This window comes from Diabrotica virgifera, chromosome 4, assembly GCF_917563875.1.
Source record: "Diabrotica virgifera virgifera chromosome 4, PGI_DIABVI_V3a".
NCBI classification, from domain to species: domain Eukaryota; kingdom Metazoa; phylum Arthropoda; class Insecta; order Coleoptera; family Chrysomelidae; genus Diabrotica; species Diabrotica virgifera.
The window spans coordinates 138,108,468-138,123,454 of record NC_065446.1 but is presented as its reverse complement, the minus strand read 5'-3'; the positions used below and the strand labels follow the sequence as shown (position 1 = coordinate 138,123,454).

Here is a 14,987-nt window from a genome sequence, read left to right as displayed (position 1 = left end):
GTATGTATGTTATAATTAATCTGATGTATTTATTATATGTATTTTGTTAAATACACAAATTATTTGTACTGTATGTAGTTTTTTCAAATAATTCTTAATTTTTTTGGCACAGATTATAATGTTTGTGTGTGTTAAATAATAAAAAATATATATACTAATGTAACTTGTGGGTGTATTTTTTCACAATAATAAATTAATACTACTGAAAATGAAAACTTAGTCATTTACAATATTTGCCTAACTTACACCAGTGTTTTTTTAATTTTTGTCAGCAAGGCTTCCAACTTAAATTATAGAGTTTTTAAGGTAGATTATTATGGTTTGATACCTTAAAAACAGTTTTTAAGGTATCAAACTGTAATAATCTACCTTAAGAAAGTCTTACCATATTTTAAAGTTAAAATTATTCTTTGGAGGAGAATGTGTAGGAGGCCCTACTGTAACTACTATCACTCTAAAAGATCATTAATTAGTTTAATTATTAAACTTTTCAAAACATTTGCCAAAGGGCCTTAAAACTCACGATTTGGGTAGTAGGCTAATTTTCAAAAATTTTCCGGTAGAGGTATAGCTCCGGCACAGCTAATTTTACCACTACACCACTGGTTATGGCTCGGTTCAGTCCGTCCAGAACCATTTTTTCGGCTACTTTGGATAAGGAGCTTGTGAGAGATATTGGCCGGTAGCTATCAGTCAGGCTCGGGTCTTTTTGTTTCTTTAGGGTGGGTATGACCTCGCTCTTCCTCCATTGACTTGGGACTCTTGAATTCCATGTTAGGTTAATCAAGTTCAGAATGGTGTTTTTGGCTGCGGTTCCCAGATATTTAAGCATTTCCGGGTACAACTCGTCAATCCCTGCTGCCTTTTTCGTTTTTGTGTCAGAGAGAGCCGCTTCCAGCTCTGATATCGAGAAATCTTCTGTACAGATGTCCTTTATACTTTTGCTCATCCGCCGGGGAGGGGGATAGCGCAACAGTCTTGCTCTCTCCCTCTTATTTATCCTAATATTACTCACTTTTGTGTAGTGTTTACAGAGTTCGTTTGCGATATCGGCATGTGTAGTGAGTTCTCTAGCCATGCCTCTCATTGGCATTTGCTGTTGCTTGTTTCCATCATTGTTTAGCGTAGTAACGAACCTGTGCGCTTTGACGCCGTCTTTTCGGAAGTCGAGCTTAGCAAGGAAGGATTTGAAAGCTTCTCTTTTCCCTGACTTAATGGCTTGAGTTAGGATCGCTTGTCTCTTTCGAAGCTCTACACAATCGTTCATTTGCCTGGATTTTTCAGCTTTGCCCCTGGCTTTATTTCTGGCAGCTTTCAATTTGGATAGCGTTGGGGACCAGAAAGTCTTATAGCCCTTAATTTGACCTCGCGGTATGCACTCTTTTGCACATTTAAGTATGGCCTCGGTTACTTTCTTTGCTGCTTCTTCTGGTTCTTGTAGTGTTAGTTGAGTAAGGACTTCATCTGTGCATTCCCTGTACTTTTTCCAATCCGCCTTTTTAAAATTCCAGCGCGGGGCGCGATTTTGGGCTTTTTTGTCCTTTGCCAGTTTGCATGTCACTAGCAGAGCGCGGTGACCACAGCCTGCTGCGTCGTCTAGGAGGGTTACATTGGTCTTCCCTGTAATGTGTGGGTGTGTTATGACAAGATCGGGCCTTGATTGACTTCCTCTAAACGATAAGAACGTAGGTGGGGTGTTCACTACATCAAGATAGTTGTTATCCAAAAAGTCCTCGAGGTGTTTCCCAACGTTGGTGGTTCTAGAGTAGCCCCATCTCGTGGATGGACTATTGAAATCTCCAATTATGATGGTACTTGGCTGGATTTGTTGCTCTACCAATTCCAATGCAGGTATATTATCTGGCGGATTGTATAGTAAGAAAAGGGTGACATGTTTCGAGTTTTTCCAGACTTTGACCTGGAACATTTCCAGTTTATCTCTATCCTGCATTTCGTGGATTATGTTAGTCTTGCATACTAGAGGGGTTTTGATTCCGATGATAATTCCTGACGCTACTTGTCGACTCCTCTTCAGCACATGGGTTGAATAGCCAACTGTAGAGTAGAGGTGAGGTGTGTCTGTAGCGGCTCCTGCCTCTACAATGACATATATATATCAACGTTCTTTTCGAGAACGCTTCGTTTGAGTTCTAAAAACTTGCTGTTGCTTAGACCTCCAGCGTTCCAGAAGATGACTTTGAGGTCTGCGTCGCTGCCCTGAGAAGGGCCGTTTCGAGTAGGGATTCGTACACTCATGGATCAGCGCGCGTAACGACGAATCGCTGCTGCTCATTTAGCGTTACCCAGGGGACACGTGTGATCGTACCTTACGATAGACCACGGACGCGAGCAACTCTGTCCCCCTACTTGATAAAAACCAACCTCGTGTAGAGCTATACTTGATGGAAATAATATTTTAACACGTGTTAATGAAACACTATAATATTGTTTCAATTATTTTATTAAGATATTTCAATTTTTGCTATTTTTTATAGGTACATATAGTACAAATATAATGTTTTTAAGCAAACCAAGAAACATTCGGTTTAGATTTAAGGTATTAGATTTAATCAATGGTTTCGAATTCACTTGAAGAAAGTTTCGGGTTGGCAGGACAGGTAAAAAAAGTTACGAATTTGCCGGTGTACATTTTGATTTGAAAATTGTTGTCATTAAAAGTTACGAGTTGGCGCGTGTCCGAATAGTTGAATGATAACTCAAATATAAATGAATGAAAAGAAATAAATACGTTCTATTATAATCCAGTCGGTCGACCGCAAATTCCGACAACCAAATCTACCTGATTACGTCTCAGGTAAATTCGATCTCGTACCTAGAAAGCTGCTAACGCCATCTATTTCTAACCTGTCGTACCACTAAAACTGTTACTGTCGTAACACTAGTGTCGTACATAAACGCTCGTTTAGTTTCGTATCTTCTCCCCTATATTTATTAATCAATGGTTATACAATAATATTGGGGCATTGTTTGGTTTTCATTTAGAACTATGGACGTGTATTATTTTGTTAGTTTATAGTGGATGCTATGTCTGAAGGTAACTGGAGTATTTTATTATACTTTTTAGACTTTTTTTCGTAAAATAGACTTTATATACAACATATTTGCATAATATTGGCAATCATTTTCAATCATTTTAAGTTTTCCAAGTTTTAAAAAGGAAAAAGTAAAAAAGTCTACTTTGCTCAGCAAAGATAATTTGCTTAATAAATAGTAAAAAATGTATATTTATAAATAATCCTCAAGAAATCATCTGAAGACAGTTGCATCCTTAGCGGAATTTTTCATTTTAAAAAAATATAACATGCTGGAGAATTACTACATTAAGAGACTTTAATGTTGTAATATGGTCAGTTAATAAAGCAAGAACAAAATACGAAGCATCTGATCATACACAAGAGCCGCCGTTTTTTGTTATTTTTTTTTGCTTTCTTCTTCGTTTTCTTAAACTTTAAGTCCTTTTACTCTTATGTATAATCCTATGTTTTTGCTTCCTTATTTTTATATTTTTTAATAATTTTGGTCGTGTGAGCTAAAAATTTTAATGTTTTAATAATGAAATGCATAAACGAAACTTTGTGTTAAGAAGCCACACATTGGTAGGTAATACATATTATAATTAATCGGATCAATTTTCAAAACAATTAAGATGTCTTAAGAGTTGACATACCTATTGTTGGCTTCTTAATATAAAGTATCGTTTATGCATTTTATTTTTTAAAAAGGCAAAATGTTTGGACTCACATGACCAAAATTATTAAAAAATATAAAAATAAGAAAGCAAAAAGATAGGCCTATACATAAAGGTAAAAGGACTTAATATTAAAAACAAGAAGAAGAAAGGAAAAAAAATAACAAAAAACGGCGGTTCTTGTGTAAAAAAAACTGTAAATTTATTGGATCAGCTGCTTCATATTTTGTTCTTACTTTATTAACTAACCATAACATTAAAGTCTCTTAACCCATTAAAGCCGAGAAAATTTTTTTTGTTTTCGACAGAATTTATTAAAAATCGGTAAATGTAACGTATTCTCTACAAAACGTAATAAGAAATTTTTTTGTAAATGACATAACTATTGAGAAAAAAAAAACTGTTCCCATATGGGACCACTAGGCGCGAACCCGATAAATGTTCGTTATAAGAGTTACGTGGTATGAAAATTGCGAAAACAGTCAATACAAAGGACCACATCGTATTTGCAACACATTGTTCTGCCTCGTACTTCTTCTTCTTCTTTTCTTTTCTGGTACAAAAACCACATGATTTAATCCTTCGTACCAAATATCTCCAATTCGAGAGTCACTTATTGAAGCTGCGGACACTCTGCCTCGTGCTTTCTGTAGGATTTTATATCTTATTAGATACGTTTGGATAATAGCCCGTGTAAATTCCAATTGGCTAATGTTACGACCAGATCTCCTATACATACAACTTCGATGCATTTTTAATGTTCGCGTCCACTAAGTATGTAATAAACCAATACTATTTTTTGTAACGGATTCCAATTCGATAGTAAAATAAATCGCTATCCATCAAATCAGTGCCACATATATTATTATTGTATTTTGAAATAATATTTTTGGCCTCCTAACAACAATGTTTTTTCTCCTGTCTTGGAAACCTTTTAACAGATCTAATTGGTGAAAACTAAAAAGTTCTATAGGGCTTGAACCAGCATATTTTGAGTTATCAGACTCTGGAAAATCATATGCTGTAGGAACCAAATCATTTTCTTAGTAAAAATCTGCATTTTGCTGCCGCCTGAACATAATTAGACTTCCATCAGTTGGCGCAGAGGGAATTGCTGTGCTAGTACGGGGTGGATCTAAGTGGTTTCTGCTACGATCGTGTCTTCAGCAGTGCTTTCGATTCTAGTATCATTCAAAAATACAATTTTCGCTCTTGAAGACGTCTGGTTACGATTTCGACCATCAATAAAACCTGCTTCATCTTCATCTGCCGAATCTTCGTCTGTCAAAATGTTAGTATCTGGAGATTCTACGTAAACGGCAGAAACATCGTTATTACTTTCGTTGTCCTTGAAAGCTATGTCGAGATTTTCTTTCAAAGAAATTCCTCAAAAAATAAGAAAAGTAAAAACAGAATAGTGAAAAAAACATTTCCAGCAAACCGCCTAGCGGTTCCATTTGGGAACACCCATATTTTTGGTCTAATTACGAAAAAACCAAAATATGAAATATGAAAACCGGTACAAGATATTTATTAAAGTTCGTAGAAAATCTTTTGAAAATAGAAACGAGGATCGTCGTGCAAAAAGTAATAAAGAAAACACTTACACGAAAGAAGTGTCCATATTTTGCCTCAAACAAAACCAACCGTAAATTAAAAAATTTACTACACTGGAATATAGGTATAAAACTAAATTTGAATTGCTCATTCAAGAAGAGGTAACCTTGAACTACAAATAGGTCACCTTGAACTACAAATAGATCGAATCTCTCTGCGAAATTTTACCTAACAATATGGTAAATAGACTCCGATGCGAACGCAATTTGTTGGCTCCATATAATACCCGTAGGCGTTAATGGGTTAATGTAGAAATTCTCCAGCATGTTACACTTTGTTAAAATGAAGAATTCCGCTAAGTTTGCAACTTGTTGCCGATGATTTCTTGAGGAATATTTATATACATATTGAATTATTTATTAAGCAAAAAAACGTTGCTGACCAAAGCTGACTTTTTTACTTTTCCCATTTTAAAACTTGGTAAACAGAAAACGATTAAACATGCTTGCCATCATTTTGTAAATATGTTGTAAATAAAGTTTATGTTAGGAAAAATAATCTAAAAAGTATATTAAAATACTTCACTTCCCTCCAAAAATAGCATCCACTATAAAATAACAAAATAATACACGTCTATATAGTTTTAAACGAAAACCTAACAACGCCTCAATTGTATAACACACTTTAATTTTATTCGGTCCTCTTTCGTTCAATCCCAACTTTACACTAATATATAAATATGTGATGCTTGTATTGTTCTACCATCAACGGCCGTTTATGATCCTCAGAAATCTACAGAGCAAGATTTATATAAAATTTCTCGGAATATATAAACTTAAATTTTTTGCATTTTGGCCATGTTTTCGGCAAAATTCACCACTGTGCAGCATAGGAAACTAGCACTGGTAGTCTATCTACCTTTTGTGAACACCTAAAAGCGCATTTAAATCAAATGCGAACACGAACGAACGAATTCGTTCGTTAACTTTATTGTATTTGTACAGCGAATCGAGCACGACCGAACGAATTCGTTCGCATTCGCACATGTTCCAACATTCCAACCGATGTCGGTAAGTTAGCGAATCATCAAAGGAAATCGTTGTTCAATGTGGACAGTGGATAGACGGTAGCGAACGAATTCGTTTAGAAGTACTGATTTAATTTATTTAAAAACATTAGTTCGAGAGGGTTGTTTATTGTGTAGTCGTGAAAACATAATTTTGCAATATGGAATGGACCAATGAAAAGATACTTCAATAGATATATAGAAATGAAGAATGCCTATGAAACCCGAAATCGAAGCTATATAAAATAATAAACAGAAAAAGTGATGCTTGTTTTAACATTTCTTTAGGAATGGGTTTTGATGTCTCTGAACTAAAAAAATTAATTAACTTCTGGCATAATTTAGACGAGAAAGACAAAAAGAGAATTCGAAGTGGTTTGCTTTTAAAAGCCTAATGTTTTTATTGGATAAATTTGAACTCAGAAATACTAATGAGGTAAGAAAATTAAATTCATTGCTAAAATTAATTAAAAGGAAATTTATTTTGATACACCAATTTTACAATTTATTATTTGAACATAATATAGTCATATAATACCAAGAGCAAGCAACTTTTTCGAGGAAGAATTTTAAGAAAGCTGGTTCTTTAATATATTATTCTCTATGCTCCCTCAAACCGTGTATAATACCTGCTACCTGGCTGCTGATACAGATTGCGTTCATTAGTTCGACGCACATTACAGGTACCTACCTAAATATATTGAATTCAAAATTATTTTAAGATAATTTTTTTGTCGTTTTTAGAAATATGAATACAAATATTTTGTCAGTAATTTATATGCTAAAGAGTGTTACGTTTGACCTGTGCTCTTGTACGGAATGGAAGCATGGACGTTAAAGGCCAGATCCATTAACAAATTTTGAAGTGTTTGAAATGTGGTGCCTACGTCTAATGCTTAGAATATTATGGACCGACAGAGTCTGAAATGATTAAATACTAAGAGCGGGTTTACAGGATAAGGAACTTTTTAATTGTGTTAAAAGTAAAAAGACTGCATACTTGGGGCACATATGTATAAACTTTTTAGCAACTGCTACTCGACGGAAACATAGAGGGTAAGAGGGGTATGGGAAAAAGATGTCATGGCTGCGTAATCGCCACCGCCAGTGGACAAGAATCCACGGCCATGAAATGCTTTGCAATGCTGCTAAAAACAGTAATATTTTATAAACAAGACAATGTACGGTGGACGCCTACGCAGAAACGCACGGCATCTTAAGAAGAAGAAATATGAATTTATAATTGTTAGACATTTTTGGACGTTTAATTTATCTCAAACTTTAGTTGATAATGCCTGATTTAAATAAAATATTAATAAATAAAACTTATCAAAATTTTCAACAAATTAATAAAAAAACCTGGATAAATTATTTTTGAGTCTGGAAATAATTTTTATTTTATTTTAATTATTGAAATCAAATTTTTTAAATTAAATAATTATAGAATAGAGACAGGACAAAATGAAATTATTGAAGTCTCATCAAAATTTATACTTATATTTATGAATATGACATATTTTTTCCTTACAGAACACACATTGCATTTTATAAGCTATTAGTGTATTAAAATTTACCAAGCAAGAAACACGACAATAAACTTAAACATAATGTGTGACTGGCCCATCTTAAATACATCTGCGGGCAATATGCACTACCGATCATCAACGAATGCAAACGTTCGCTTCAATGTAAATGGCCCTACTTTGTAGCGAACGAATGACCAACCCAACACCAACGAATTCGTTCGTTCCTTCCTTCCTTCGTACGTTCGTGTTCGCTTTGATTTAAATGCGCCTTTAAATGTCGGGCAGGATTTTGCTGTCCCAATGAACAACAATTGGTTCTTTGATGTCTAAGTTTGATTTAATCCCTGTTGAAAAATTCTGTCTTGTTGCTTCTCGTTTCCTTTTTACAGAACTTCTTGAAAGCGGTAATTCCGCAGGATCATGTCCAAGTGCGACAGCAATAGGAATGATAAGCCTTACAGCTTCAAAATCGGAAATTCCTGTCTAAAGCCGCTGCCACATTCATGTCAAAAAGTCTCTTCTTAGCCTTTGGTTCAGAAACGTCTTCGCTTTTGCCGTCTAAAACTTTTTTTGGACGAAGGTTGATATATAATTCATATTGGAATATGTTTTTGTAATGTTCATATAAACCACCCTTTAGGTTGTTATTTAAAATGTTTTTAAGTAGGTTGTTGTTAATAAAAAAAAAGAAAGTAGTAGTTGTTGAATAAATAAAAAGCAGTTTTTATGAAAAGTCAAATCTCTAGTTCTTTCTTAAATTAAATATATAAAATCTAATAGGTTATGGGCCCAGATCATACTTAACTACTGCGTATATTTAGTTTAAAGTATCGGTGTGTCCGAAAAAGCAAGAAAGTATATTTAAAGACTTTGCCTGTGTGTCCGAAGTATAAGGGTTTGAAAGAAAGAACTAGACCCATTGAAAGAAAGAACTAGAGTGGCGTGTGTCGCCGGAAATTTGAAGCAAAAAAAAATAATGAGTGACAAAATAGATATATCCACAGTTGGTAAATTTGATAGCGTTAACTTTCAACAGTGGAAGTTCCAACTGAAATGTGCCTTAAGGGCCAAAGGTATATATGGAGTTATTGATGGCTCGTTAATCAAACCAGAAGTAGCAGGAGACGAATTACAGGCATGGTTTAAAAAGGATGCCCAGGCTATGTTCAATTTAACATCTGCAGTGAGTTTAAATCAGATTACTTTGATTGAAAGTTGTAATACTGCTAAAGAGATTATGGAGACCCTTGAGTCTATTTATGAGCAGAAATCAGAATCAAATAAAATGATGTTGCATGAACGGTTTCATCAATATAAGATGAGTAGCCTAGATACTATCACTCAACACATAGCAAAAGCACATTAAAGAAGCAGGTGATGATGTGAGTGATATTGCTACTATGACAAAAATACTGAGTACATTGCCCCAAAAGTATAGAAATGTTAGACAGTCATGGTTGTCCGTAGACAGTACTAAACAAACTATAGGTAACCTCACCGCAAGACTTATAGATGAAGAAATGAACTTAACTGCATATGAAGAGACAGAACAAGCACTGGCAACAATGTCATTCAAAGGAAAATATGATCAGAAAGGTCAAGAAAGGGGTGTAATATGTTTTAGATGTAGAAACCGAGGGCACATTGTCAAATTTTGCAGAGAGAAAAAGAATGAACAAGAAAACAGTAGTAGCAGGTCATATAGAAGTCATAGTAGAGCCAGAGGTGGCCTTAGTAACTACAGAAAAGGTTACAAAAAGAATGACATAGCACAAGCTGGCAACTCTACAGAAAATCAGCATGATGGTTCTTCGAGTAGCGCATATTATAATGTTAATAATGAGAGTGCATTCAACATAGAAGAAAGACAGCTAGAAAAAGTGGATATAAGTGATGATTGGATTATGGACAGTGGTGCATCAGCACATACGTGTTACGGAGAAGAATATTTTTTTAATATTGACAGAACTTTTACATCACAGGTATCACTTGGCAATAACTAAACACTACCAGTACAAGGTAAGGGAACTATTAAAATAGAGAAGTTGATCAATGGACAATGGTTTAAATCCACTATAAATGATGTGCTATATATCCCACAGTTGAGAAAGAATTTATTTTCAGAAGGTGTTTTGACAAACAAAGGTATGAGTGTAATTAAGATTAACAATGAAGCCAAAGTATATGAAAATGAGAATCTAGCAGCAGTTGGTATAAAGGATAGAAACAACACACATATAAAATTATGTTTCGCACAATAATATATAATGCATGTGACTACAGTAGATGATTTAAAGATATGGCATGAAAGATTGGGACATGTTAATAAGAAATATTTAGAAGAAATGGTACAAATGAACTTAATCAAAGGTGTTACAGAAAAGAAACAAGATTTTGTGTGTGAAGGTTGTTTGATGGGAAAGCAACATAAGAAGACTTTTAAAGAGAGACCACACACTAAGTTTACCTCCTGGAAAAAGAATATTCAGTGATATTTGTGGACCTATGCAAACTGAATCTATGCAAGGAGCATGTTACTTTGTAACATTCAAAGATGAGTACACAGGGTATAGAGTAGCATATTTTATTAGACATAAAGCAGATGTACTAGATTGTTTCAAAGTGTATAATAGCAAAATAAAGGCAAAGTATGGCTACTCTGTTGAAAAATTGCATACAGATAATGGTACTGAGTATACAAATAATGCTTTCAAATTGTATTTAGAACAAGAAGGTATAGTCAGAAACCACAGCACCATACACTCCAGAGCAAAATGGCAGATCTGAGCGAGATAACAGATTGATTGTAGAACCCTAATAACACAAAACATTCCATGAATGTTCCTAGAATGTACACACAGGACATTGAAAACATTCCTGGAATGTCCCCAAATGCACACGAATGTCCCTGGAAAGTACCAGGAAAGTGCTGTGTCAGCATTTTAAATATTCTTAGAATGTTCTGTTGGAACATTCCATGAATGTCTACGAATGTTCTTTGGACATTCACAGTCTATTTTTTAGACTGAATGTCTTGTTGGAACATTCCATGAATGTTCTTTGGACATTCACAGTATATTTTTAGACTGAATGTCTTGTTAGAACATTCCATGAATGTCTACGAACGTTCTTTGAACATTCACAGTATATTTTTTAGACATTCACTGAAATATATCGTCAGTAATGTGACAATACCTCCTATATGTTTTTTCATGAGGTTTGCAGGAGACGAAAAACATTTTTTAAGGTCACTTTCTGGTTTCGTACGTATTCTGACTTTTTTTGTAGTAAATAGATAGTTGAATTTACTGCAAAACAAGTCAAAAAATATATGAAAACAGGAGGTGGCCGAAACAAGTTTTTAGTCTATCTTACAAATCTCTTGAAAAAAACAGATAGGAGGTACTGTCACATCACTGACGATATATGGCCATACCAAATAATACATCCTTGATAAATATAAACATTTTTATTGCAAAAAATCTTTACATACATTTTTTAATGTAATTTGCTGACATTCCTAAATATTATAAAAAAATGTGTCACATTTGCTTTGTAAACCTTTCTTTTGCTTTTCGTAGCCACATATTCCGTTTCCTTTCTGGTTTTTTGTAGACCACTTCTCTCAGCTGATTCTAAAAGAAAATAAAATAAAAGGTAATTTTTCTATCCTTTACAATTAACAATCAGAAGAAATATTATATAATATTTAAATAAATAATAAATAATATTTAATAAATAAAATAATAATAATGAACATTTTGTATTTTGACAACGACATCCGATGTGGAAGTAGAAACCTTAATAAAATTATTTTTTCAAGTAAATTGTGGCTTATTTCCCCATTAGAATAATTAATTACAAAAAAGCCACAAAGAAATAGATTTTTCACAAACAAATAAGTATTTAGTATTCATTATATTTATTGTTTTTATTATTTACTTTAATGTCCTACTGGTACATTATTTGACAAATAATGACATTTCGAAGTCTGTTAAGTACGATATAACGCCCTTGGGCATTAAATTTAAATAACGACTTAGATACTGTCAAGTTGACAAATATCAACCTAAGTAAAACTATGGTTACCACAATTACGTTACTACTGTTACTGGTAAATGTACTTATTTAAAAACTAATCAATTCAAAATTCATTCAAATTTTTCGCATATAAAGAATAATTTAGTCGGGCATTAAACATTGAAGGCACCACAGGTATTATAATAATAACGCTTTCGGTCAACGTATATCCCTATAATACCCTTGGTACCTTAATAACTGTAACATAAGATTATACCTTAATTCTTGTTTTCGATTTCTGATGTTTTTATTTATTTACATTGAATATTAATCTGTTTTGTTGTATAATCTACTTCGCAATAATTATGTGATATATTTGACTTAAAATGAATTCAAAAATTTTTTGTAGTTGGGCAACAATGTCAACTTAGATCTCCGATGTAGATAATGAATTACAACAGTATCTATATTGTACGGACTGTATTATTAATTAGGTTATGCATATACCTGTGTGACATAAGCTATTGGAACAGCACAGTCTCTCAAACGAACAGATGAAAGTGAAGTTCTGTCAATATCTTTTTCTAAAAAGTGTTTTGAACATACTCCTCTATTAACAAATCTGATCTATACTTCATGTCTTCTTCGCAGGATCTTCTGGAAAGCTAAAAATACAAAATATATGCATTACTAAGCATTATTAACAAATTTTAGTTTTAAATAAAAAATATGATTAATGAACTCACAAAATTATTATAAAACAGCTTAGAAATTGTTTATTAGTATAGTCGGTTCCCCAAACTCAGACACAACTGGCTAGTGATTTTAGTAGGTAATTTTTTTTGTTTTTGGCCAATTTTGCCAAAATTACAGTAATTAGTACTGAGACTGAGTTTAGCAAATCGACTATAATATTCTGTGTATTCATTAGTTGGTACTGCATATTATAGTGTGTGGTCTACCATCCTATTTATAAACGCATACACTAGCAAAAACGCAAAAAGAATTATTTTAGTTTTACAAATCCTTTTGTTATTACCTATCTCTATTTACTATTTTAGTTAGGAATAAGCGAAGTTTGTGGCTTATTCACAATTATTATTAAAATAATAAATGGATATGACCAATTATTAACTTATAAAATAAAATAATAATTCTTCTGATTTATGCCTTTTATTCACTTTGTTATATCTACGTTACTTAAAAGATTTTTTATGAATAGTATTATTAGGGTATTAATAGTATTAATTTATTTTCTGAAATACAGGGCATGCTTTCGTTTACATATTTGCATACTAACCTTTTAATAGGGCTTTTCATTCACAGTCATTTGTTTTGAGCTTCTGTCATAATTGAAACGTTATTCCTGCAGATTTTTTTATCTACATTTGTTTCTGCTACTCCAACTGCGTTAAAAACAGGACACCATTTTATGCACTATGTTAATAATACTATTAAAGCTATTATAAAAGTATCCGAATTAAAAAAATATTCTTAAAAAGCACAAATAATACAAACAACTAAAAACAATCCACGGCAAGGCAAGGTCGCCAAGATGAAGATGCCAAGATGGCCGAAGCGAGGTCGTTGGTTGGTCGTTTTTAGTCACGTGATGCCCTCTCAAGCGCCATGCACAAAAATATATGCACGGCGAATTTGAAAATGAACGCAAAAGAAATAAATAATATAAATGCCTCTCTTGGGTTTTGCATAAGTTATAAGTATTTTTTTTATTAACAAAATCGCATTCCAAATTGAATATTCGCGAACAATAATTTTTATTACATTTGTATGTTTATAATCTTGGGAAACTCTTTAAATTTGACATATTATTGCACTGTAGGCCTAAAATGTCACTTAGTTTGTCTGGTATGTTATAAGTAATGTTGTATCTCTTACACGTATGTATTATTTCGCAACTTAAAATATAGGAACATTGGTAGTATGTTCACAGAATGTCTTATGGTAACATTCCAGGAATAATTTAAACAGATGTTCACCGAATGTTCCCTAAATGTCCAGGACATTCAAATATTGATAGAACTTTGGTAGTACATTCCTGGAATGTTGTGTGTTGTTAGGGAAATGGTTCGATGTATGTTATACCAATCTGGAGTAGATAAGAGGCTATGGGCAGAGGCAGTTAATACTGCCATCTACATTTGCAACAGAATTACAAGCAAACAGACACCAGGTTCTACAGCTTATGAACAGTGGACAGGGCAGAAACCTGTATTTGACCACATGAAAGTGTTTGGGTGTGATGACTACCCACATAACAATTTCATGTTCTTAGTAGATTCATAGAACATACTTTTCAGAAAAAGTATATACTAAGAATATGCGTAATTACCATTGCGAATGTGCAGAGCACATACTGAGTATATACTACATTACAGTACTTAAACGTTCTATGTATATACTTAGAATGTACTACCGCACTTCTTCTCAGTATATACCAAGAATATACTTTTTAGGATATTCTAAGAAGGTGCTATAAACCTTCTATTTATATACTTAGAATGTACTACCTCACATCTTTTAGTATATAGGAAGAATGTACTTTTTAGTATATGGGAAGAATATTACAAGGAAGTGCTATATTGCTCAGAAGCATGTTTTCAGCATCACCGAATCTCATCCTAGGTTCTACTTTCTACTAAATTTACATATTACATATGAGAATGTAGTTAGTACATTCTACAATATTACTTAAAAAGTAAATATAAAATATTATATAAATTTTAGTTAGTTATATCAATATTATATAGGTAAGTAGGTATATATATTTAGTTATTATGTGCATATAAAAATAAAAATGCTGAATATATAAATTTATATATTCATATTCATATACCTATCGTACCCAAATAAATATTATGTAACATATGTATGTAAATAACTAAAATTTATATGTTGCTTATATGTACCTATATACATACTTACTATTTAAGTAATATTGAAGTACCAAAATGAATTTTTTATTTGTAAGTTGACAGCAAACAAAATAAAACGTTTAATTATGCATGTTCCTATTCCTGGTTGAAATACTTGGTCTTCCTCACAACACAGCATAGACATTGTTAGTGTTAAGTGTAGACACAAATGC

General features: G+C 32.9%; 1 long non-coding RNA gene across 1 annotated transcript; it reads right to left on the bottom strand.

Moving 5' to 3' along the window:
* Positions 1 to 11,322: 11,322 nt before the first annotated feature.
* Positions 11,323 to 13,547, bottom strand: LOC126883944 (uncharacterized). The gene is made up of 3 exons (XR_007697773.1): positions 13,179 to 13,547; positions 12,386 to 12,543; positions 11,323 to 11,493 (listed from the first exon to the last, which is right to left on the bottom strand). It is a non-coding gene; the product is annotated as an uncharacterized LOC126883944 (long non-coding RNA).
* Between the last annotated feature and the right edge of the window lie 1,440 nt (positions 13,548 to 14,987).